Raw genomic sequence first — 23944 nt, 5'->3', positions numbered from 1 at the left:
CCAAGTGGTACGAGGGAGAAAAGTAGCACAACACATTCTTACCAGTCTTCATTTTTGTCAAACCAGCAACTGTTATTCTGTATGAACCGGTAATACTCTGTGATGAGTTACCAACCGACATTTTCTGATGAGTTACCAATCCACCGATTGTTGGATGGTGCTTTTTGTGTCGTGTTACTGAGTATGTCTAAATTCATTGAACCTAGGAAATTGTAATGTAATCCTATTGGACTGACAGGATATCATGTCTAGGGTTTTAAGTTGTTGCTGAAAGGGTTAATGTCGTGCTAGGGTTTAAGGTGGTTGTTGAGTTGTTGTAAGAATGATCTTATCTAAGAAGATCAAGTTGTAACTGAGAGAGAGAGAGAGAGAGAGAGAGAGAGAGAGAAGACTGAAGTAATGCTGGAATGCATTAGCTATGAGCAATACTGCATCTAATCAAGCAGTTTGTGCTATTAGATAGATCAAGCACTTATTGATTACTCACATCTTTGACAAGTCTGTAGCCCTTAACTGGGTAGGCCTCAAAGCCTTTGTAAAATCCTCTAACAAGGTGGTTCACACCTATGAATCTAAAATTCTCTAACAAGGTAGTCTTTAATCAGACTTATCTCCTAACAGAGATTGAGATTCCTAACAGGATCTGTTCTAGTGAAGAACATTATAAGACCTTAATCGGTCTAACCTTAACTGGTCTGGTTTCTATTCTGCAGATAGTGACTTGTGAGTTTCATCTCACCGTGGTTTTTTCCCAGTTGGGTTTCCACGTCAAATATCTTGTGTTATGGTTGTATTGCTTTTGTGGGTGAATGCATTATTCGCATTTTGGTTTGCATGTGTGGTAACTGGTTTGACTGTTAGACTGCTTTATCGGTTTATCTTTAGACTGTGTAAGTGTTTTAGTGCATTGATTTTTGGCATACTAATTCACCCCTCTTAGTATTCATCAAATAGTTGTTGATCCCACATGGGTTTTCCCTGAGGCTACACTATTCAGAGTAGATACTTAGATCCTTGACCCCACTGGCTCTACCCTCAGCACTCGCTTCTCCGGGGAAGCCAAGCACCAGTCCCCACAAAAAGTTCCCGTGGCAAAATTTGTATCTCTACTAAGAACCGTATGTGTGTGGGTCGCTCTAGAGGTATGATCTCCTACCCCAACAACTAGAAGGATTTTGGCTTTCTAAAACAAAAAGGTGCTAGTAAGGGCATCCGCTCATGTGGCCATACATGCGACACTTTTAGCTCTGTAAATACAGAAGCCTCCCAATCGGTAGGGGTTATGCCCTACAACTGATCAAATAAATATGATAAAACAGGTTTATGGGGAGACACAGTGTCGGTATGAACTAATCACCACACGTTACCCATGGTTTTCACCATGGAAGAGGTGGGTTTTCCTCTCTACCAATTGGGTCGTTCTCTCCTCACTAGTAGTCCTAATGACCACATGGGGAGACAAGCCCTCTAGAGATTAAACAAAAAGAGCCTATTGCTCAAGACACAAAAGACATTGGTTCAATTTTAGTGCACCAATTGAAGTGTTTGATAATCTATGAAAAAAAGGCACACAATAAAGATCAAAAACCCTTGCCAAAATTTTGCAACAAAGATTTGTTAGTAGTTTTGCAATAATATCCCTCCTGCAAGCACACAAGTTAGGTAAATTTTAGATCTAAAAGACTTTGTAAAAAGGGGGCCTTCGAAAAGACGTGTTTGCTTCAAGGACAAGCTGAACCAATTTTGTTAGCTAGATCACAAGATGTTAGCCCAAAATAAACCAGATTTGAAATCCAAATGACGAAATGAAGCCTCAAAACTGAATTAAAAATTGAAAAATGTAAAATTAGAAACATAGACGCAATTAAACCTAACACAGGCACGACAAAAAATCACAAACATGCCTAAAACCCTCGCAGATGCACCTAGATAACAAAGACACAACTTAAGAACATAGATACGTCTGAAAGATGCACTTACATGATTTGAAAACAGAGACACAACCCTGCAATCTACAAAATAAAATAAAATAATGTCGAACACAGACATGATTACAGAGGTCACAGATGCGGCAGAAAATCAAAAATATGATTCCAAGATGCACAAACGCGGAAATGTTGAAATTTTGTCGAAAATGTCAGATCTGCAACTTCAAAAACACAAACTCTATAACAAAAATATTAAATGCAAAAGGGGCAAGAGTCCCATTGGGCGTGCCAAAATGTTTATGGTAAAAATGGAAACAACAATATTAAAAAACTAAATGAATTCAACCACAAAATCGTAGCCTAACAACAAAAAAGATCCAACATAAGATATGAAGATTACCTAAGACAATGCAAATCAAATGAAATCACAAAGATTATACCATCACATGTCCAATAGGGTTTGGATCTCCATTCTTCCTATCTCCATTGATCTTGCTTCATATATTTGCTCTCAAATTTTATGTGTTCACAAGAGCTCAACAAAGAGTGAAAATGTGGTTGTAAGTAGGCTTGATCGCATATGAAAGTTTGAATGCATAGTTGAGGAGTTAGGGTTGATAATGAAGGAAACATCTCCTTATATAGAAGACATTATAAGAAATGGAGGGATAAGATTGAGAGGTGTAAAAGATAAATGGTCGGCTAGAATTAGAGGGTAGGTAGAGGAAATAAGAAAATAATAAGAGGGTAGATAGTGTAGGAATTAAGAGATGAATGGCATGTGTCATGGGTAGAAAAGGCTAATGAATTAATTAAATAAATAAAGTTTTATTTAATTAATAGAGGAAGTGGGATCAATTAAATAAATAAAGGTATTTATTTAATTTAGGAAAATGACAATTTAAATAAATAAATGTATTTATTTAAATGAGAAATAAGGCTAGAAGAGGATAAATGAATTAATTAAATAAATAAAGATTCATTTAATTAATAGAAGAATTAGGCTAAAATAATTAAATAAATAAAAATATTTATTTAATTAGACGAGACAATTTTTGGTGTCTACAGTATCGACACTGATTTTATGCAACAAGTTAATGCTACAGACATTAAGGCCAGAACCATTGTCCACTAGTGTCTGTATTATTTCACTATCATTTATGACAAGCACAATCATTAAAGAATCATATTGATGTTGGATCTCGCTAGTAGGTAACTCATCTTGTGTGAACACAATTTAAGCTTTAAGAGATATGATAGAATCAATTAAGGAAGCCATATTATTAGATGTTAATACGGATCAGACATTCAAAGTTTTCAAGGCATCTTGTAACATTCCAAGATGTGTTGAGGAAGTTTGAATCAAATATCAAAGGGATGTCTTGGTAGGAGTAGCTTTAAGTTGTTCAATGAGATCATATTCCTTGCCAAGATTTTGTGAGATATGGGGTGCTTGAGGAAGAATAGTTTGAGAATCAAGAAGATAAGTTGGCATAACCGGAGGAGGATTAGGTTTCCTATTATTTCTCATGTTGTAAGTGTGGGAAACTGCATGATGACTCTCCTTATTTGATTGTTTAGCATAACTATAAGGACTCTTAGTGGGATTTCTTCCTTGCACAATAATGTTAGGTTTGTTAGGAGTACTAAAGGAGTCGTGACTATATCCACCTTGAACTGTAAAAAGAGGTTGATTGGAGAGAGGTGAAGTTGAGGAAGGATAAGAACCTTGGACCATAAAAAGAGGCTTTCTATGTTCATTCACATTTATCATGTTTATTAGACTTTTAGATGTATTATTTTTGTTTGAATATTCAGGCAAAGACATAAAGTCATCAAGGGAGTCATCCAACAAAGCATGGTCATATCGGTTGAAAGGAGACATATCCTCATAAAGGGAGTTGCTATGACCAACCATGTCACCAGATCTAGTGGAGGAGTTGATAGGAATGTACCCATGAGAGGAATCATTCAACTTATCTTTCTCATCACCATGAAATGACATAGTAACAAGGTTGATTAGTTTTTGGTAAAATGAGGGTTTAGAAGGCTCAGGGTTCAAAAAATCTTCTAGAGCTTCATCTAATTCATCCTTACTAAACTCATAATCAACATAATTGTGTACATCATCAAAAGCATAAATATTTTGCAAATAAAGATCTGACATTTTGGGATGGAAACTAAATGAAATTTAAACACACAATGCAAGCAAAAGGAAAGCTCTTTTTTTCTGAATATTTTACTTTTCTTGGAATTTTATGTTTGTAAAGAAAAATGAAAAGATACTAAATCTAGATCTAACAATGAAATGTAATGAAAATGAGATTGGATTCACATCAGGCTTACCAAAGATGTGTAGGGGGAAAAGTTAGACTATGCAAGAAAACCCTAATCCCACTCTTACAAACACACTCATAGAATATGAAAGAGCCTAGGGAGGTAACACACTTTGGCCACTTCTTGTGAGGAAGAGAGAGAATAAGATTAACTCTTAGGGTTGTTGGAATTTCATGAATATTGCATTAATGAAGTATAAGTGTTGTCATTGATGTCAATTATAACCGGTAATGAAGTTATATTGCAACTGGTAGCTAAGAAAGTAAAGGGAACCGATATTATTATTGAAGCAGTGAGATCAACCAGTAACCCTACCTATTGATATGCCGAACCCTAACCAATGGAACTTGGTGAATCGATTATGTTGATCTATGGTCGAATGGTGATCAGAGATGATTATGTCATGTATGCATGATGCAAGTGATTAGTTTCAAAGTGGTTTTGGTGTGTAGAGATAACTATTTTATCTTGGGAATGAGCGAGTGCATAGCATGAAGTGGAAACCGCGTGATGAATTACATGATCCTATATGCGATGATCAAGGAGTGGTCAAGGTTGTCTTGTACAATGTGCAAATGATTGATATGTAATCCAACAGTTATGTTTGAACCAATTTGTTTGTAATCTCAATGAGATCTTAGGTTTTTTGATGGGTTACCGACCTATTGTTTTTCTTATAAGGTCGATGAGTTGTTTTGTAGTAGCATTTGCAATTCTGGTAAGTGTCAGTGTGATTGATTGCAGAACCAAAAGGAGTATCTGCAGGATGTTTGAAGGAAGATAGGAGCATGGAAAGGATCCGATCAAGTAGAGTAGTACTATTACCAGATCAACAAAAACCCTGTTGTTCTCTAACAATTACAACAATTAAATCCCTTAACCGGGTAAGCTTCAACAGGCTTGGTGTTTTGTAAATCTTCTAACTAGGTGATCCATTATCTTGGATGTCAAATCCTCTATCGTGGTTACTCCTAACAAGGTATTGCCTTCAGCAAGGTATTGTAGTTAGTCCCTTAACCAGGTAGTCCTTAATCGGATCCATTCCTAACAGGACATTTTTGCAAAGCTTTAACAGGCTTGCCTCCTAATAGGGTGAACCTCAGAAGAGTTCATAATTCTTGAGGGTATTCATCCCCATCGTGGTTTTTCCCATTTGGGTTTCATGTCAAAAATCATTGTGTCAAGTGGTGAATGGTTTTTGTGGTTATGTTTTGATATGGTTAATCTATTTAACTACTAAAGCCACTTAGATGTGTTAAGATGACCGAAAGTGATTTGAAATGTGATTTTACTAATGTTAGTAAAGTATTTTGATGTTTTGGTTAAATGGTTTGAGAGTTTTAGATCTATAACCTTGTTATTTTGGTATGCTAGTCAATCGGTAAACTTGGCAGTGCAATTGCAGTTTATAATTCAATGTTGAACCAATTAGTTCAATGATTGGTTTATGAGTTGGGTTTTGAGTTTGGTGAAAGTTTAGTTTATTTTCTATCTACTAATTCACCTCTCCCTCTCATTAGTTGATTGAATCATTGTTGATTCATCATATCATCAATTGGTATTAGAGTATTTTAGGTCCTCTAGTGTCTAAGCCTAATAGTTTGATGTAAAGGTCTAGGAGAACATGATGAAGAAAGAAGGTTTGAAGTTGAATAGGGAAAACTATAGAATCTAGAGTGATGGAATGAATATCTATATCAAAATATTAGGAAGTCAATATTGGGAACATGTTGTTACCAAATATAACTTTCCTAGTGGCATTCTATTTGATGATCAAAAGAAGGAGCAACAAGTGAATAATCAAGCATTGAAGGCCATTATCAGTTCCTTGTCTGATTTAGAGTATGTTGATGTCCATGGTTTGGAGACTACTTATGATGTGTGGAAGAAACTGGAGGATATCGATAGCGGTGATGAGCATGAGAATATTGCCAAAGAAGAGAATCTGAGAGGTAAGTTTGATGACATGCGGATGGCTGAAGGCAAGAATATTCAATAGTCTGGTCAGAGAATAAAAGAGATAGTCGGTGAGATCAAAAGTGTTGCTGGTAAAGTGGAGGATACCACATTGGTCAGTAAGGTGTTGAGAACCCTTCTATCAGTCTACGCTATCCGATTTGAAGCCATTCAGGAACTCAAGTCTATTGATAAAACAAAGGTAACTCTTGACTCCATCATTGGTAAACTAACTGCATTTGAATTAAATAGTTTTGATGGAAGTGTTGAGAAATCAAAATCTGCATTTAGAGCTTCAGTTTCTAACCCAGCGATAAGGAAAATCAGAGAATCTAGTCATAGTTATGAGTGTAGATCCAATAGAGAAGCTGATGATGAAGACAGTCTGATCGAGCTTGAAGCATTGTTGGCCAAGCAGTTACCCAAAGGTATCGGTAAGTACAAAGGTAAACTACCTTTGAAGTGTTTTGCATGTAACCGGATTGGACATATTGTAGCTAACTGTCCAAATGGAGACAATGAGAATAAATGTGAGAAGTATAAGAAGTACAAAGGCAAAGGTAAAAGAGATTGCCTCATTGTAGTTGATGGTGGAATCACAGATGAGGAATCTGAGGGAGATAAAAATGAAGACATTGTCTTTGTTGCCGTTAAAGAGGAGACATCAGATCAAAAGGTATTAGTCTCTCGCATGGATAGTTCAGATGATTGGATTATTGACAGTGGTTGTTCAAACCACATGACCGGTGACCAAAGTAAGTTTCTTACTTTGAAGGAATTTGATGGAGGCATTGTGAGATTTGGAAATGACTCACCCTACATGGTAAGAGGTAAGGGAACCATTTCTCTTAATGGAAAGAGTAGTGTTGATGATGTCTATTGGGTTGAAAGATTGAAACACAATCTGTTGAGTGTTGCTTAGCACAATGAAAGAGGTTATCCACTGGAATTTAAGAATGGAATGTGCAAAATCTATGGAAGCAAAGGTGAACTAATTGCAACCGACAAATAGACAAAAGGTAACCTATTTCACCTAAATCCTAAAGTCAACAATTGTTTAATTGATAACGTAGAAGATAGTTGGCTTTAGCATTAGAGATTTTGTTATGCAAATTTTGATAACATTGTCAAGGTCAGTAAGATAAAGTCGGTAAGAGGTTTGCCTCAGTTGGACAAACTAGTGAATGCTCTATGTAAGGAATGCTAGTTAGGGAAGATGGAATCCTCAACTTTTAAGAGCAAATCTTTCTTAGCATAACATTTACTAGATTTGGTTTATATTGACCTCTGTGGACCAATAAGGACTAGAAGTATTCAAGGTGGTCGATATTTTATGATCTTCACTGATGATTGCTCAAGAATGATGTGGGTCAGATTCTTGAAGGGAAAAACATAAACCTTTAGTAAGTTTAAGGCATTCAGGGACTTAGCTAAAAAGGAAAGTGGAAAGAAGATAAAGTGCTTAAGAACTTATCAAGGTGGTGAATTTACTTCAGAGGAATTCACTAGATATTGTGAAGACAATGGAATTAAGAGGCAACTTTCTGCACCTAGGACACCACAACAGAATGGTATTGCAGAGAGGAACAATTGGTCAATTGTTGAAGCTGCTAGAATGATGCTAATACAAGGAGGTGCAACTAAAACTTTTTGGAGAGAAGATGTCAGCACAAGTGTCTACACTATTAACCATATATTGGTTAAAATAGGTAAGGATATAACTCCTTATGAATACTAGTATGGTAGATCACCTAATGTTAGTTACTTTAAGGTCTTTGGTAGTAAATGTTTTATCAAGGGAGGTGACTATGTTGGTAAGTTTGATGTTAAGAGTGATGAAGGCATATTTATTGGTTACTCCACCAAGAGAAAAGCCTACAAATGTTACAACAATCGGACAAAGAAAATCATTGAAAGTATTGATGTCCAAGTGGATGAGTGTCCTGAAGATTCAGGAGAAACCAGTGAGGAGAAGAAGGAAGATGAGCCTTACATTCTGATTTTAGAGCCAGAACTGGTGAAGCCAGAAGTTGGTAAAATGAATGTTGTAGCACCAGTTCAACTAGAACAGGTAGATTCTGCAGAAGATGAAGAAAGTAAAGAAGAAGAACAGCATGATGATCATGATCATGTTATTTCAAGGTATGTAAGACTCAATCATAATCTTGATTAGATTATTGGAGATAAAGATGCTAGTGTGTTAACCAAAAGAGTAATTAGAGATAATTCTTGTATGATCTCCACTATTGAGCCTAGGACAACAAAGGAAGCTTTTGGAGATGATCACTAGATGAAGCCTATGGAAGAGGATCTTGACCAGATTGAGAAGAAGAATATGTGGACCTTGGTACCTAGACCAATGAACAAAAATGTAATAGGTACTAAATGGGTATTTAGAAATAAATTGAAAGAAGATGGAGTAGTAGTTAGAAATAAAGACAAATTAGTTTGCAAAGGTTATGCACAGGAAGAAGGAGAAGACTATGGTGAGACATTTGCACCAGTTGCTAGATTGGAATGTGTTAGGACTCTACTTGCATTTGCAGTATATAGGGGATTCAAAGTATATCAGATGGATACGAAGTCAACATTTCTATATGAAATACTGGAAGAGGAAGTCTACATTGAACAATGAGATGGTTATGCTTTGACTGATGCAAAGGATATGGTGTGTAAACTACACAAGCAACTATACGGCTTGAAGAAAGCACCAAGAGCATGGTATGAAAGACTACTTTCACACTTGGTGAAGATAGGTTTTCAGAGAACTAGTGAAGACAACAATATATATCTCAAGACTAAAGGAGATAAGATACTAGTTAGTGAGGTATTTGTGGATGATAACATTTTTGGAGCCAATGATGACATGAGTGATGACTTTGCAAATGAGATGAAAAGTGAATTTGAGATGTCTCTGGTAGGAAAGATAAAATTCTTCATAGGTTTGCAAATTCAACAGATGAAGAGTGGTATTTTTATCACATAGTCCAAATATGTAAAACAGGTATTGAAGACATTCGGAATGGGAGACTGTAAACTAGTTGGGACACCAATGGTTACAGGCTACAAACTATCTAAGAAGGATGATGTCGCATCCGTTGATGAAAAGGAGTATAGGTCTATGATAGGGAAACTGCACTATGTTATTCAGAACAGACCGAATATTGCTCATGCAGTTCGATTAGTTGCCAAATTTCAGAAGAAACCAAAGGAGACACACATGGTAGCAACTAAAAGGATATTCAGATACTTGTAAGGTACAATACAGGTCTATGATAGGGAAACTACACTATGTTGTTCAGAACAGACCGAATATTGCTCATGCAGTTCGATTAGTTGCTAGATTTCAGAACCCAAAGGAGACACACATGGTAGAAACTAAAAGGATATTCAGATACTTGAAAGGTACAATTGATTATGGATTATGGTATCCATATGCAAGTAACTTTGATTTGAAAGTATACATATGCAAATTGGGCATAAAATGTTGATGAAAAGAAGAGAACAACTGGAGGTGCATTCTTTCTTGGAGGAAGGCTTGTATCTTGGAGCAACAAGAAGCAAAGATGTACATCATAGTCAACTATCGAAGCTGAATATGTTGCAGCATATATGAATTGTAGTCAAGCAATCTGGATTATACACATTCTGGAAGGATTCAATTTGAAGATTACAAAACTGGTAAGAATTTTATGTGATAACACCAGTGCAATAAATATTTCAAAGAACCTAGTGTTGCATGCTAGAACCAAGCATATTGAGCTAAAATATCATTTCTTGAGAGACAAAGTGCAGATTAAAGATGTGTTACAAGAGCATGTATGTATTAAGGAACAACTAGCAGATATCTTTAATAAACCTTTGCATAAGGCTACTTTTGAATATCTTAGAAGTCAGCTAGGGGTTATGCCCCTACATAAAGTTCATTGAACAGATGTTGAAGACATCAGTCCCTAAGCTTATTGAAGATCTTGAAGCAGGATTGGTGTAGAGTGGAGCTATTCCACAGGGGGAGCAGCTTGTTGCAGAACAATGAAGTATGACACTGAATGTTTTACTTTCACTTTGTTATTGTTTTTTATTAAGAAAAAATAGGTTTTAAGGGACCCGAAACCTGATTACATTACAAAAATATAAGCATGAAAGAGACGAGACAAAACAACTGCAAAAGACCAACACAAAAACCAGCAGCTAGGACAAAAAGACAGCAAGAAGCCAACAAGAAGTTGGCCTCCCAAACCCAGCATTACAAATCAATTGAAAACTTTTATAGACTCCTCAGCATTCTAAACCAAAAGCATCATCACCTTGGCCGCTTCCCTCAGATCATTGCTCTCCTGTCTCAGCTGGATATCTTTCATTTTGGTTTTCATCCCAGTAGTGTTCTGCCTAGTTCTTCACCTGTAAATCTGATGGGTGGAGCTGGAAGTTGGTACATCTTCAATGATTACCAAATTCTTATCCTGATTTTTCCTCTCCAAGTGATCCACCAGAGCATTCATGTTCTGTGATGAAACTTTTCAGACCTGAAGACTGTGGTTCATGAAACTTTTCAGAGCCTTCTCAGTGTGGGCAACCCAGGTGTTGATGTTGTCTTTATTCTCCTCAGTCTGTTATTTCAAACTTATGATAATGTCCTCTAGGTGTTTCAAATCCCCTTTAAACAGGTCTTTTTCCAACCAAACGTCCATCTCGATTTCCTCCTTGGCTTCACTGGTTTCCACCTCCTCATTCTTTTTCCCATAATTTGTATCCTTAATCAAATTATTTATCTTATTTTCCAGCTCCCTCTATTTACTTTGCATACTAGTAATGTTGTCAACAACCCATTTCTAGAAGTTGAAGGATTCTAGAGTGTAGTTAAGGGTAGTATTTAAAATTATATTCACAGAATCCCTACCCTGTTCAGTGCCCATAGAGTTAGGGTTGTCTTACTCCTTAGAATTCAGAGCGACATTCCTACTGTCTGAGCCCAAAGGGTTAGAGTGAGGGTTTTTAGATTTACCCCCTTCTTCCTCTTCACCAACGTTCTCATCCTTCTCACTCTCCATTTTTGTTTCAATATCCTCCCCCTTCTCCTCCTCTATATCATAGTGCACCTCTATTTCCACATTATCTATATCAACTCTCCTTTTTTTGTGGGTAGGGGCATTAAGTTGATCCTCATCCGAATCAGAATCTTTACAACTCTCAGATATATGTGCATTGGTGATCAGGGGATCATCTTTGGTAGCCCTATCCTTATCCTTCAGATATTCATAAATGAGCAATATGAGCCCCTGATGGGCTATAGGGTAAGAATTAGGCTTTTTAACATGATTAGCTAGACTCTCATTCAAAGAGGATTCTAAGTAATAAGGCAGGGATATTTTAGCCCCATGATGGAAGTGGTTAAGAATTGCAAAGTGATAGTTATAAATTTTAGTAAATCTACCATCAACAGTGAGAAATTCCATTAAAACCCTTAAAACTTTTTGCCAAAAGGGCTTTACCTGTTGGGGAATGTAGTAGGAGATGTTGTCTTTCTTAACAAGCTTACCCTTCTCATCCTCCGACTTCGGGAAGTTTTTAAATGCTTCAGCTACATACTTCTAGTCTCTATAGAATTTGGTACCCTCCTTCTGAAGACCCGTGACCTCTGCAACAAGGTTCCCATCAATTTGTCATATCTCCCCGAACAAGGTGACTTTGTTGTTATTCTAGCCTCTAGCAAAACCATATGACACCGAATTTCTGCTTCCGTGAAGCTTTTCCATATAGTCCGTAAAGCCATATCTGTGAAGCCTTCTCTAGACTTTTCGTTCACTCTTCCAATTTTCACATCCTGGGGGCTCATTCCTGTTTAAATTACCACCCATTTTGAACAACAAGTAGAAATACCCAAAGCTATTATTCACAGTCTGCAGGTGTAACCCCAAATTCTTGTATAAAATTCTGGAGTTACAGAATAGAATCTCTTTCATAGTTTTGAAGCTTATGTTTATGCCCGCACAAACCCAACATTTATTATTATAAACTTCCTCACACATATGATCATAGAAATGATGCCAAAAGGCAATCATTAACTGACAGTTAATCTGCCCCCAAAATTTGTCTTTGGAATCCATTCCTCAGAAGATAATCATGATATTAACTTGACACATTGATGAGATCAAAAAATAATTGTTCTCTAACATCCCTTTTACAATGAGTTTCTCCAATATATTTAACATCATCCTCTAAATTGACCCCTTTATTAGCTAAGAGATCCGCAACCTTATTGCCTTCTCTTAGAGTATGATTTATGCTAATACTAACATAGTTATTTAACAAATTTTTAGCACTTTCAACTAAGTTAGTAATATTCTAAGAGACAGAGCTTGTACCCTTGAGGGCTTGAATGATATTTAGGGAGTCCCTTTCCAGCCAATTTTTTTAAAATTTAAATTCCTGAGCAAGCTAGAGGCTTTTTAGCATGGCCAGAGCTTCGGCCACATGATTATTTTGGACCCCAAAAGGAGAAGCAAAAGCTGCAATGTAGACTCCTTAAGCATTTCTGATAACTCCTCCACCACCAGACTTCCTAGGGTTGCCTTTTGCCGCCCCATCAAAATTCACCTTTATCCAATCATGATCAGGAAAGTGCCAAACAATATTATCTCTTCTATTCTTATTGTCAGATCTATAGACTTTGTGTATTAGGTTCCATTCAGTGAGGATACCTTTTTCCATTTCATTCATATTAGTAACAAACCATTGCTTATTATTCTTATGAGGAATATTGATGTTCTCTTTTATAGCCCTGCAAATTTTTTCAAAGACCACCTGAGAAGTGCACTTAGCTTCCCCAAATATTTTGTTATTTCTCTCTTTCCAAATACCCCAGCAAGTCATGGGGAGGGTCAAGGACCAAAGGCTCTTGATAAGATGGCATTTGGTGGGGAAATTCCATTGCCAGATAATATCCTTGATACTCTTGTTCATAACCCAATCTACTTTCCATTTCTCCCACAGCTTACTCCAAATTTCTAAGGTAAATGAGCAGTGAAAAAAAAGATGATCAACTGATTCTTCCGCTTTCTGGCATAGCTCACACCTATTAGGGAATTTAAAACCTCTTCGGACCAAATTGTCAATAGTAAGGGTCCTATTGTGAGTAGCAAGCCAAAAGAACATATTGACTTTAGGGATCAGAATGTTGTTCCAAACTTTACTCCAAATGGGATCATTGGTCTGAGAAAAAGTGTTTTTGTAGGCAGAAGCAATCGTAAATTCACCTCTAGGATTACTTTTCCAAATAAAAACATCATCAAAGTCTTTGTTAAGAGAAAAGGACAGCAGCTCCTTTTGGAGCAGGGAAAATCTAGAATGTATAACATCAAGCCTCACCCATTTGTTCTCCATCCAGTAGTCGCACACCATAAGTCCAAACCTCCTTTTACATTCCTCAATAAATTGATTGTCGCCTTGATCAAAAAGAGCTTCATTCTTCATCCAAGGATCCTCCCAAAACCTTATTTTATCGCCTTTTCCAAGGACCAATCCAACTCCAACTTTGGCCACTTTTATGGATTTGATAATACTATTCCAAATGAAGGATCCAATAGGGATGTCTTTAGAATTAAGGACCCCTTGGATAGGCTGATTCTGAATATATTTGTCAAACCAAATTTGATTCCAATCTTTCTTGGTATCAAAATCTCTCCATAATTGTTTAGCTAGGAGAGCTTTATTAAAGGTTTTGAGAGCTTTAATATCCATCCCTCCTTTGTTCTTTGGTTTACAAACTTTGTCCCAAGCAACCAAGGATATCCTCTTTTTTTCTTCAACTCCTAACCATAGAAGTCTCTTCTGGATTCTTTCCAATGCTTTAGCAAATTTAGCCGGGATACCAAATAAGCTAAGGGCATAAACAGGGAGGTTCTGGAGTGTAGCTTGAAGGAGCTGCAACTTCCCAACCTAAGATAAAATAGAACCTTTCCACCCAGCAAGTTTTTTGTTGAGTTTATCAATAAGCATATGTGTAGAGGAAAAAGCGAGACTAGGCTAACATGTCCTAATCCTACCTTTTGACACACATTGTGGAATACGAAAGAGCCTAGAGGTATCACACAATTGGCTACTTCTTTTTGTGGAAGAGAGAGCCATGGGCTACCTATTAGGATTTCTATTCCTTTGTTGTAATTGAAAGATAAAATGATGCAAGTTCAACTATTAACCCTAAAGTGTAAGTATGAACTAGTAACAAGATTCCAGAATTAAGATTAAACAATGGAAAGCTGTAAACACAAGGAGAAGACAAGGATGCAGATGCGTACCCGAAGTTAAAATCTGAGTGAAAATGTTCGGGATGGGGACGTGGGTGCCACTGTCCTGATTCTGCCCCTGAAACTGCTCTAAAACTGTTGTTCTGCAACCTGAAAAGCTGTCTGAAACTTGCTGTCTGACAGAGGGACCAGGGTGCCCAGCGCCACTGTCCCAGGGACCAGGGCACCCAGCGCCCCTATCCTGGTAGGACCAGGGTGCCCCATGCCCCTGTCCTAGTCTTCTGCTCTAAAATTTGGTGTGAAGTTCTGTCTCAGTCCGCTTCCGTCGGATCTGCAATTTGCGGCGTCCTTCGAATTCTGAAATTTGCACTTATATCTGAAAGGGTATGGTGGGCGGCTATATAGGGTTTTGCCTTAGTCAAACCCCTGCTTTGGTGATTTCCACCTCCACAAATAGCCAAGTTGTATTGTAAAAGTAATGTGTGTGCATACCTTGTGTGTGTGCAAGATCCTAAAATGCAATAAGCAAACTAGAGCAACCTAGAAAGTAAACCCTAATTGCTTGTAAATGATAATGTAAATGTTCCAAATCAAGATGCAAAGTGATCTAAAGCATGAATACAAATGATATAATGAGGCTTATGCAAAGACATGAAAACAATATGAAATCATACCCAACCCCAAGGGAGGGGTACAAGTCAATCTTCAGTCGGTGATCCCTTATTGCTCTTCAATGTCTTCAAAGCCCTAAATGGATGAATGAAATTGGTGAATGCTTGATGGATGGATGTTGAATGTTGTTGAAGTCTTCAAAGATCTTCTCTTTCGCTGCATAAAAGGCCCTTGAAACCAAAAATTTTGATCCTTTCAAATGAAGAAAGAGAGCTCTTATATATGAAACCCTAGGTCTTAATTTCAACTTTTGGCTGACCTAGAGATTGAATCTCCCACCAATTTCTTGGGGTTAAGCTTTATTTTATGATTGGATCGCGCTCCTAAAATTTCGGGAAAAATGTTCGGGACCGTGTGCACTCCGGGCGCCATGGTCCCGACAACTTTTCACCAAATTTTTAGGGCTGTCAGATATGATGATTGTAGAGAGAATCCCGAAGTTACAGGTGATTTCGAGATGTTTTGACCCCCGAAATTAGGCCTTAAAGTTCAAAATAGGACCTAATTAGGGTTTTTGATTAAATGATGTATTGGAGGAATAAAATGAAAGGGGCACACTTTAATGAAAGGGCCCAACTTTATGATATGGGAGATGATGAAATAGGACCTTAGACCTAATTAATTTAATTAATTAAGTGCTAAAGGGGAAATGCAATGCAAAATGCAAAATGCGCCAAGGCGGGTGCTAAACTAGGTGTGAAATTGTACCACCCTAGCAAGTGCGTACAATTTACGACGCTACATTTAGCCCCCACTTTAGCGGTCATATGAACAGTACGTGCATATGAAAGGTAAAGTACAGAAAAGTAAACATTATTTGAAAAAGGATATATCCATAAGTTGTCGGACGAAGCCCCCAGTGGTATCTGTTGTACACAGTTAGGAACCACACCCTACAAAACACACGTTAGATCACAAAATCACCTAATGCTTACTAAGGAAGGTGATGAAAATTCAAGGGTAGCTATATGCCCCCCATGTTTCGGCTTGCTAATTTTAGTGAGTTGAAACAGGGTATCATGTTTACCACTTCGAATTGTTAAAGAATATTGATGACAAATGCTCACAAGAAGATTTGATCAAAAACTAATGGAGAATCATTTGGTAAGAAAGAGGACAAAATCTCAATTCCAACACAACAAAGAGTGTGAGGATTTGAGAGCTCTCTAACACAAGATGAAGGATGTAAATGGAAACAAAATGCAAAGAGAAGAAAAGAAAGGAAAAAAGAATGAATACACACATTGGTGATCCATGAGAAGAATAGTGAGAGAGAAAACATGGACTTCTCGCCCCTAGATCTTGTCTAGGTGATCCATGTAAGGGAGGAGAGTGAGAAAGTCTAGCCTGATGCCGCTAGTTCCACTCAACCTCTTGCATGTGTGTGTAAGGGAGGTTAGAAGCACCTCATATGAGTCTATTCCCAAGTATGCTACAACCTGTATATGTATAGTACAAAAGCGTGACATCTCGCTCTAAGAGTCTGTGCTCTGGTTCCGAGAATAATCACCTTGCATAAAAGAAAAAAACGGAGACATCTCGCTCTAAGAGTCTGTGCTCTGGTTCCGAGAATGACCCATTGCTCAAAAAGTGTAATGTTTATGTCATAAGCAAAGTAGAACAAGGATACCTACCTTCATCACAAAAGAAGATACCCCAAAAATGCAACAATGTCATAGATCCAAGCAAGGGAGTTTTTGCACTCTTTAAGCAAGGATAAGATAGTTGAAAAGGGATATCTTGTAGTATGTGTAAAGGAGATCCTTAGAGGAGAAGAGATCTCTATACAAAAGACACCTATCCCTGAGAGGAATTGTCTTAGACAAATATAACATCTTCTAGAATAAGACAAAGAAGAGAATAAGAATGCAATACTTCCTTCTTTTGCGAGGTGAAAGTGATTCTTAATGAAGGATGATGCTCTTTTTAACCCAATTGGGAGAGTGAATTCATTATGGATGTATTTTACCAAGTGCAAAAGAGGTTGTAGTCAAGGACTTACACCTCGTGTAAGAGAGAATCCTTGAACAAACAACAACAAATGCATACAAGGAATAACATCAAGTAATAAAGTTCACACCATCCACGAAATAGGAAAAAGTGGATCCTTAGATAAAAACATGGAAAGATTATTGCCTCCCAAGGATAAGGACAATGAGAAGGACTTAAACAATCTTCTAGGGAGAGATTTAGACATAAGCAAAATGTACTACATACCCACATGAGGTCATGCAAGCAAGACATTAGTGTATGTAAAATGATCCTCACAAGAAGTGGGTAGGATAAGAAAGAGAATACACATCTTCTCCCATATCTAGGAAAAGAGGACTCTAAAGAAAAGATGATCAATATTTCCACACTATTACCCCAAAGGGAAATTTTAACCATAAAAAGAAGAGATGTATGAAATCACTCTTGTCCCCATAGGAACAAGAGATAACATAGAAAATTAGGCTATTATGTTGCTTCAAAAATATGATTGCACTTGAAATTGTACCATCATGAATGACAATGAGCCCCCAATAAATGAGCTACCAATGTCACATAATGATGAGCAACATAATAGCCATTACTGTTATTTAAAGACATGATAGATTGAATGAGGTATTTGAATATGACATGCTAAATGCTCAACTATAAGTAAGATCAAAAGCATGTATAAAGTGATAAAAATTGAAGAAGAAAAGTCACAAGAAATCTTAGAAGAGGGATGAGTGTAATTTATTAGAGCCTTATCCCTAGAGGAAAGGACTTTATGATGAATAGGAGATAAAGATTCATAAGTGGATTTAGAAATTTGAGGGGAGTCATAAAGAGATTTGTTCATCGCCAAGATTTCCTTATGAGGGGAATGAGAGTTGATAGAAGTAGAAGATGATTTAGTTGAAGTGAGATCATCATCACTACTAAATATAGCATTCACATTGAGAGATGGTCTTTTAGATGCTTTGGTGGGCTTAGAAAGATTATATCCAAGTCCAAATGAATATTCATGCATGTTATGTTCTAAAGGAACTTTAATTCCTTGTTCATTTGTGCCACAACCATTTCCACTATAGCCACTCTTAGCCAAAATATGAAAACCACGACCATAACGATTAGCCATTTTAGAAAGAGAAGGTGGTTTTTCATAAGACAAAGAATCAAATTCTTCAGAATTAGAGATGTGAGGAGAAAAAGTTTGAGAAGCGGCCACAAAATTATTGCTCATAGGTTCAGGTAAGACAGATTGATCTCTAGTTTCTTCCTTCTTTTTAACTTTAAGCTCTCTAGGAGGAACCCTATATTCACCTACAAAGGTAGGATTGAAATCAAGAGATCCCCAATTGTCTTCTGCGAGAACCTTCTCAGGATCAAAAGCCTTTTCATGTGTAGATTCAAGTTGAGAAGAATCTTCTTCAGGAACTTCAGACTCATCCAAAGAATTTTGATTATCAGAGGGTGATGATTCATCCATAGGTATCTTTTTTAACGAGTCATCACTAGAAGAGGAAGGCTTAGAAGAACTCCCTTTGGAAGTAGATGTTTGCAAACAAGCTTGAAAATTAGTATCACCTATCAAGGTATATGTCTTATTATTATAAATAAATTTAACTTGTCTATGCAATGTAGAGGGGACAGCTTGCATACTGTGAATCCAAGGTCTCCCTAATAACAAGTTGTATGTTAGATTTCCCGACATAACATGGATAGGAGTAGGCAAAGTAATAGGTCCCACTGTGATGGGTAAGGTGATAATACCTAATGAAGACTTAGCCACATTATCAATGCCTCGAATGGGATGAGAGTCAGGCTAAATAAGGGATGTATCCACATTCATCTTATGCAATAGATTAATGCTACACACATTAAGGCCAGAACCATTATCTACCAGTGTTCGTCTTATAGCAGTGTCATTTATGATAACCACAATCATCAAGGGATCATATTGATGTTGAATTTCACTAGTAGGCAACTCATCTTGAGTAAACACAATTTGAGCTTTAGGATTCATCACAGAGTTAACCAAAGACACTATATTACTAGATGTATTAGGTGGAGGAACATTCAAATCTTTCAAGGCATCTTGTAACATTCCATGATGAGTGGAAGAAGTTTGGATCAAATCCCAAAGGGATATCTTAGCAGGGGTAGCTTTAAGTTGTTCAATAAGATCATATTCCTTACCAAGAACTTGTGAAATACGTGGAGCTTGCGGAAGAATTGGTTGAGGATTAGGAAGAGAAACTGGAGTAACAGGAGGAGGATTAGGCTACCTATTATTTCTAGTATTATAGGTATGAGCAACCGCATTATAACTCTCTCTAGTCAGTTGCTTAGCATACTCATAAGGGCTCTTAGTAGAATAACCTCCTTGCACAGTAATAATAGGTTTGTTAGGAGTGCAAAAAGAATCATTAGTATCCTTGAACCACTAAGATAGGCTTATTTAAAGGTTGAGAATTTTGAAAAGGACAAGCACCTTGGACAGTGAAGAGAGGTTTGTTAGGTGTTTCATTCAAATGTATCAAATTGATTGAGGATGGTTTAGGGGAATGATCAAAAGTGTTGGAAGAATTGTTGATAGTCTTCTCTTGCACTAAAATCTCATCATGGATTAAATCAATTTTAGGAGAGAGACAAGGGGTAGGCATTGATGTTCTAGTAGGCAGAGTAATACTAGGAAAGGTCATATCATCCTCTATCATCAAAGGATCTACATGGGGAATAAAATCTCTAAGAGAAGGATCAACATTTCTCTCTAAAGTCTCACTCTTGAGAGGGAGATATTTGAAAGAGATGTTAACCCTCTTGCCTTGAACTAGGGTTTCCTTATGAGTAGAACCAAGTTGAGGAGAGGGAGATGCTTTATTTTTAGAGGGAGAATAATTGAGATTCAAGGAAGGTGAGAAACTATCAAGGGAGTTTTCAATCTTGATTTCATCCCCTTTGGCTAGGGTTCTCTCATGGGGTAGAGAATAATCTACACCTTCTTCTAATGGTTCATCCCAAATAGCAAAGTTGTTGAAAGGAATGTTTGAAGTATTGTCAATTTCGGGAGAGGAGATAACATTGTTTATTAATTCCTCATCCTTAGGAGGGAGAGCATCAATAGATGTGTTAAACTCATCCTCTTTCCTCAAAATATGTTCAATATGATCTTTAGGGGAGAGAGAATTAAGGAAATTGCTCACTATTTCATCTTCTTTCTCTAAGGGATGCTTATGGGTAAGACAAACCTTAGGAGAAGGGTAAGCATTTATCATTAATTCATCATCTCTAGTGGGAATTTTGTTGGAAAAGGAAATGCCATCACTAGGAAATGTAGGGATAATGTCATCTTCTTGCACAAAAGGATCCTCATGAAGGGAGTGTTTTTTAGGAGGAACATGAACATATTTCTCCAAAGATTCATGCTTAGGAAGGAGATCTTTGAAAGAAGTGTTCATAACCTCTTGTTGCACTAACATGCCCCCATTGGAAGGACCAACTTTAGGAGAAAATAAGTCAATGTCCACCAATACCTTTTCACTTAGAGAGGCATCATGTAGGGAAGGTGAAGTAACTTTAAGAAAGGTGTTTATGATATCATTCTCTTCCTCTAGGATAGCTAAATAGGAAGGGCACATTTTAGGAGAACTGTCAAGATCACTCTTAAAGTCTTCATCCTTAGAGCATGGGAGAGTCTCAAAGGGATTGGTAGAAACTCTTGTAGGCACTAAAATGTTGTTATAGATGGGGGGAGGTTCTTTAGGAGAAGGAAAAATTGAAACAAGGGAAGCTAACCCATTATCACATCTATGAAATGAATGCATCATGACAACAATTTTCCTCTTTCAAATGATAACACATGCAAAATAGAAGAAAGTGTTTAATTAACCAATGCAAGCACTTAGAATGTAGATTTAGAAAATGAAACAAATGAGTTCCTAAATCAGATTTGAAATTATTGATCCCAATTAAGCTATCCACAAGTTCAACTTTGATTTGAAAAATTAGGGTTTTAGCAAGAATTTCCTCTAGATTTTTGAATCTTGCAAGAAATTAAAACTTGTAAATACAAATTTGAATTTGAAAAAGCATAAACACTCAAATTTGAAAACATAAATCAGAATTAGAGAAGATTGTAATTCACGTCGGGTTCACCAAAATGTGTGGGGGAAAAAGCGAGACTAGGCCAACATGCCCTAATCTCACTTTCAATCACACACTTGTGGAATACGAAAGAGCCTAGAGGTATCACACAATTGGCTACTTCTTTTTGTGGAAGAGAGAGCCACGGGCTACCTATTAGGATTTCTATTCCTTTGTTGCAAATGATAGATAGAATGATGCAAGTTCAACTATTAACCCTAAAGTGTAAGTATGAACTAGTAACAAGATTGCAGAATTAAGATTAAACAATGGAAAGCTGTAAACACAAGGACAAGACAAGAATGCAGATCCGTACCCGGAGTTAAAATATGAGTGAAAATGTTCGGGACGGGGGTGTGGGCGCCACTATCCTGATTCTGCCCTTGAAACTGCTCCTGAAACTGCTGTTCTGCAACCTGAAAAGCTGTCTAAAACTTGTTGTCTGACAGAGGGACCAGGGCACCCAACGCCCCTATCCTGGCAGGACCAGGGCACCCCACGCCCCTATTCTAGTCTTCTGCTCTGAAATTTGGTGTGAAGTTCTGTCTCGGTTCGCTTCGGTCAGATCTGCAATTTGCGGCGTCCTTCGAATTCGGAAATCTGCACTTATATCTGAAAGGGTATGGTGGGCGGCTATATAGGGTTTTGCCTTAGTCAAACCCCCACTTTGGTGATTTCCACCTCCACGAATAGCCAAGTTGTATTGTAAAAGTAATGTGTGTGCAGACCTTGTGTGTGTGCAAGATCCTAAAATGCAAGTAAGCAAACTAGAGCAACCTAGAAAGTAAACCCTAATTGCTTGTAAATGATAATGTAAATGCTCCAAATCAAGATGCAAAGTGATCTAAAGCATGAATACAAATGATATAATGAGGCTTATGCAAAGACATGAAAACAACATGAAATCATACCCAACCCCAAGGGAGGGGTACAAGCCAATCTTCAGTAGGTGATCCCTTATTGCTCTTTAATGTCTTCAAAGCCCTAAATGGATGAATGAAATTGATGAATGCTTGATGGATGGATGTTGAATGTTGTTGAAGTCTTCAAAGATCTTCTCTTTCACTGCATAGAAGGCCCTTGAAACCAAAAATTCTGATCCTTTCAAATGAAGAAAGAGAGCTCTTATATATGAAACCCTAGGTCTTAATTTCAACTTTTGGCCGACCTAGAGATTGAATCTCCCACCAATTTCTTGGGGTTAAGCTTTATTTTATGATTGGATCGCGCTCCTAAAATTTCGGGAAAAATGTTCGGGACCGTGTGCACTCCGGGCGCCATGGTCCCGACAACTTTTCACCAAATTTTCAGGGTCGTCAAATATGATGATTTTAGAGAGAATCCCGAAGTTACAGGTGATTTCAAGATGTTTTGACCCCCGAAATCAGGCCTTAAAGTTCAAAATAGGACCTAATTAGGGTTTTTGATTAAATGATGTATTGGAGGAATAAAATGAAAGGGGCACACTTTAATGAAAGGGCCCAACTTTATGATATGGGAGATGATGAAATAGGACCTTAGACCTAATTAATTTAATTAATTAAGTGCTAAAGGGGAAATGCAATGCAAAATGCAAAATGCGCCAAGGCGGGTGCTAAACTAGGTGTGAAATTGTACCACCCTAGCAAGTGCGTACAATTTACGATGCTATAGCATATTCCAAAAGGAGTTTGGGGGACTTAAGCCCAAGGGAAGACCTAGGTAGATGGAAAAGAGAATGTCCACCTTGCAACCAATAATTTTAGCAATTCTCTATTGTCTTATGACCGAAGTGTTCATAAAGTATATAGCCGATTTGTCCCAATTGACTTGCTAACTAGTAGCCAAAGCATAATAATTAAGAGCAGTTTTGAAGGCCTTAGCCTCCCCAACAGAAGAATATCCCATGAGGATAGTATCATCAACAAGCTATTGATGAGAAAAAAAAAAAATAGCAGAGGAAGGTTGAAGACCTTTGATGATTTTATTCACTTTCAAATTGTGTATCAATTTGCTCATGCTCTCAGCCAAAATGGTGAAAAGAATAGGAGATATGGGATCTCTTTGTCTGAGCCCCCTTGAATATTTAAAGAATTTGGTAGGAGATTCATTAATCAAAATAGAAAAAATAGGAGTGGTGATCAACTCTCTGATAATTTTGGTTATCTTCTCATCAAATCCAAAAGCCTCCATGATTCTGAAAAGAACATGCCAGTCCACTCTATCATAAGCCTTCGCTAGATCCATCTTTATAAAAAATCCTTCTTTTTTAGCAGCATTGAGGGAATGAATATTCTCATGCACAAGAATGATAGAGTCCAAAATCTGTCTACCAGGAACAAAACCTTTCTACTCCTCATAGATGATGAAGGGGAGAACAGCCAAAAGTCTAGTGGTCAAAACTTTGGACATGATCCTATAGAAAGGGTTACATAAACTTATTGGCCTAAATTTTCCCATTGAATCCACCCTAGCAACTTTAGGAATTAGGGCTATAAACGTGGAGTTGAGTTCCTTAAGGATTTTTCTAGAGCCAAAAAATTCTTTAACCGCATTAACCGTGTCTTCTCCCACAATATGCCAGAATTCCTGGAAGAAAAACATAGGGAAGCCATCAGGACCCGGAGCTTTATCCCCTTGAAATGAAATGACACTTTTGTTAATTTCTACAGCAGACGGGATAATAGAGAGGGCCTTATTCTGAAAAGGATT

Source organism: Cryptomeria japonica, chromosome 10 (assembly GCF_030272615.1).
Source record: "Cryptomeria japonica chromosome 10, Sugi_1.0, whole genome shotgun sequence".
Classification (NCBI taxonomy): Eukaryota; Viridiplantae; Streptophyta; class Pinopsida; order Cupressales; family Cupressaceae; genus Cryptomeria; species Cryptomeria japonica.
This window is presented reverse-complemented; position numbering follows the sequence as displayed.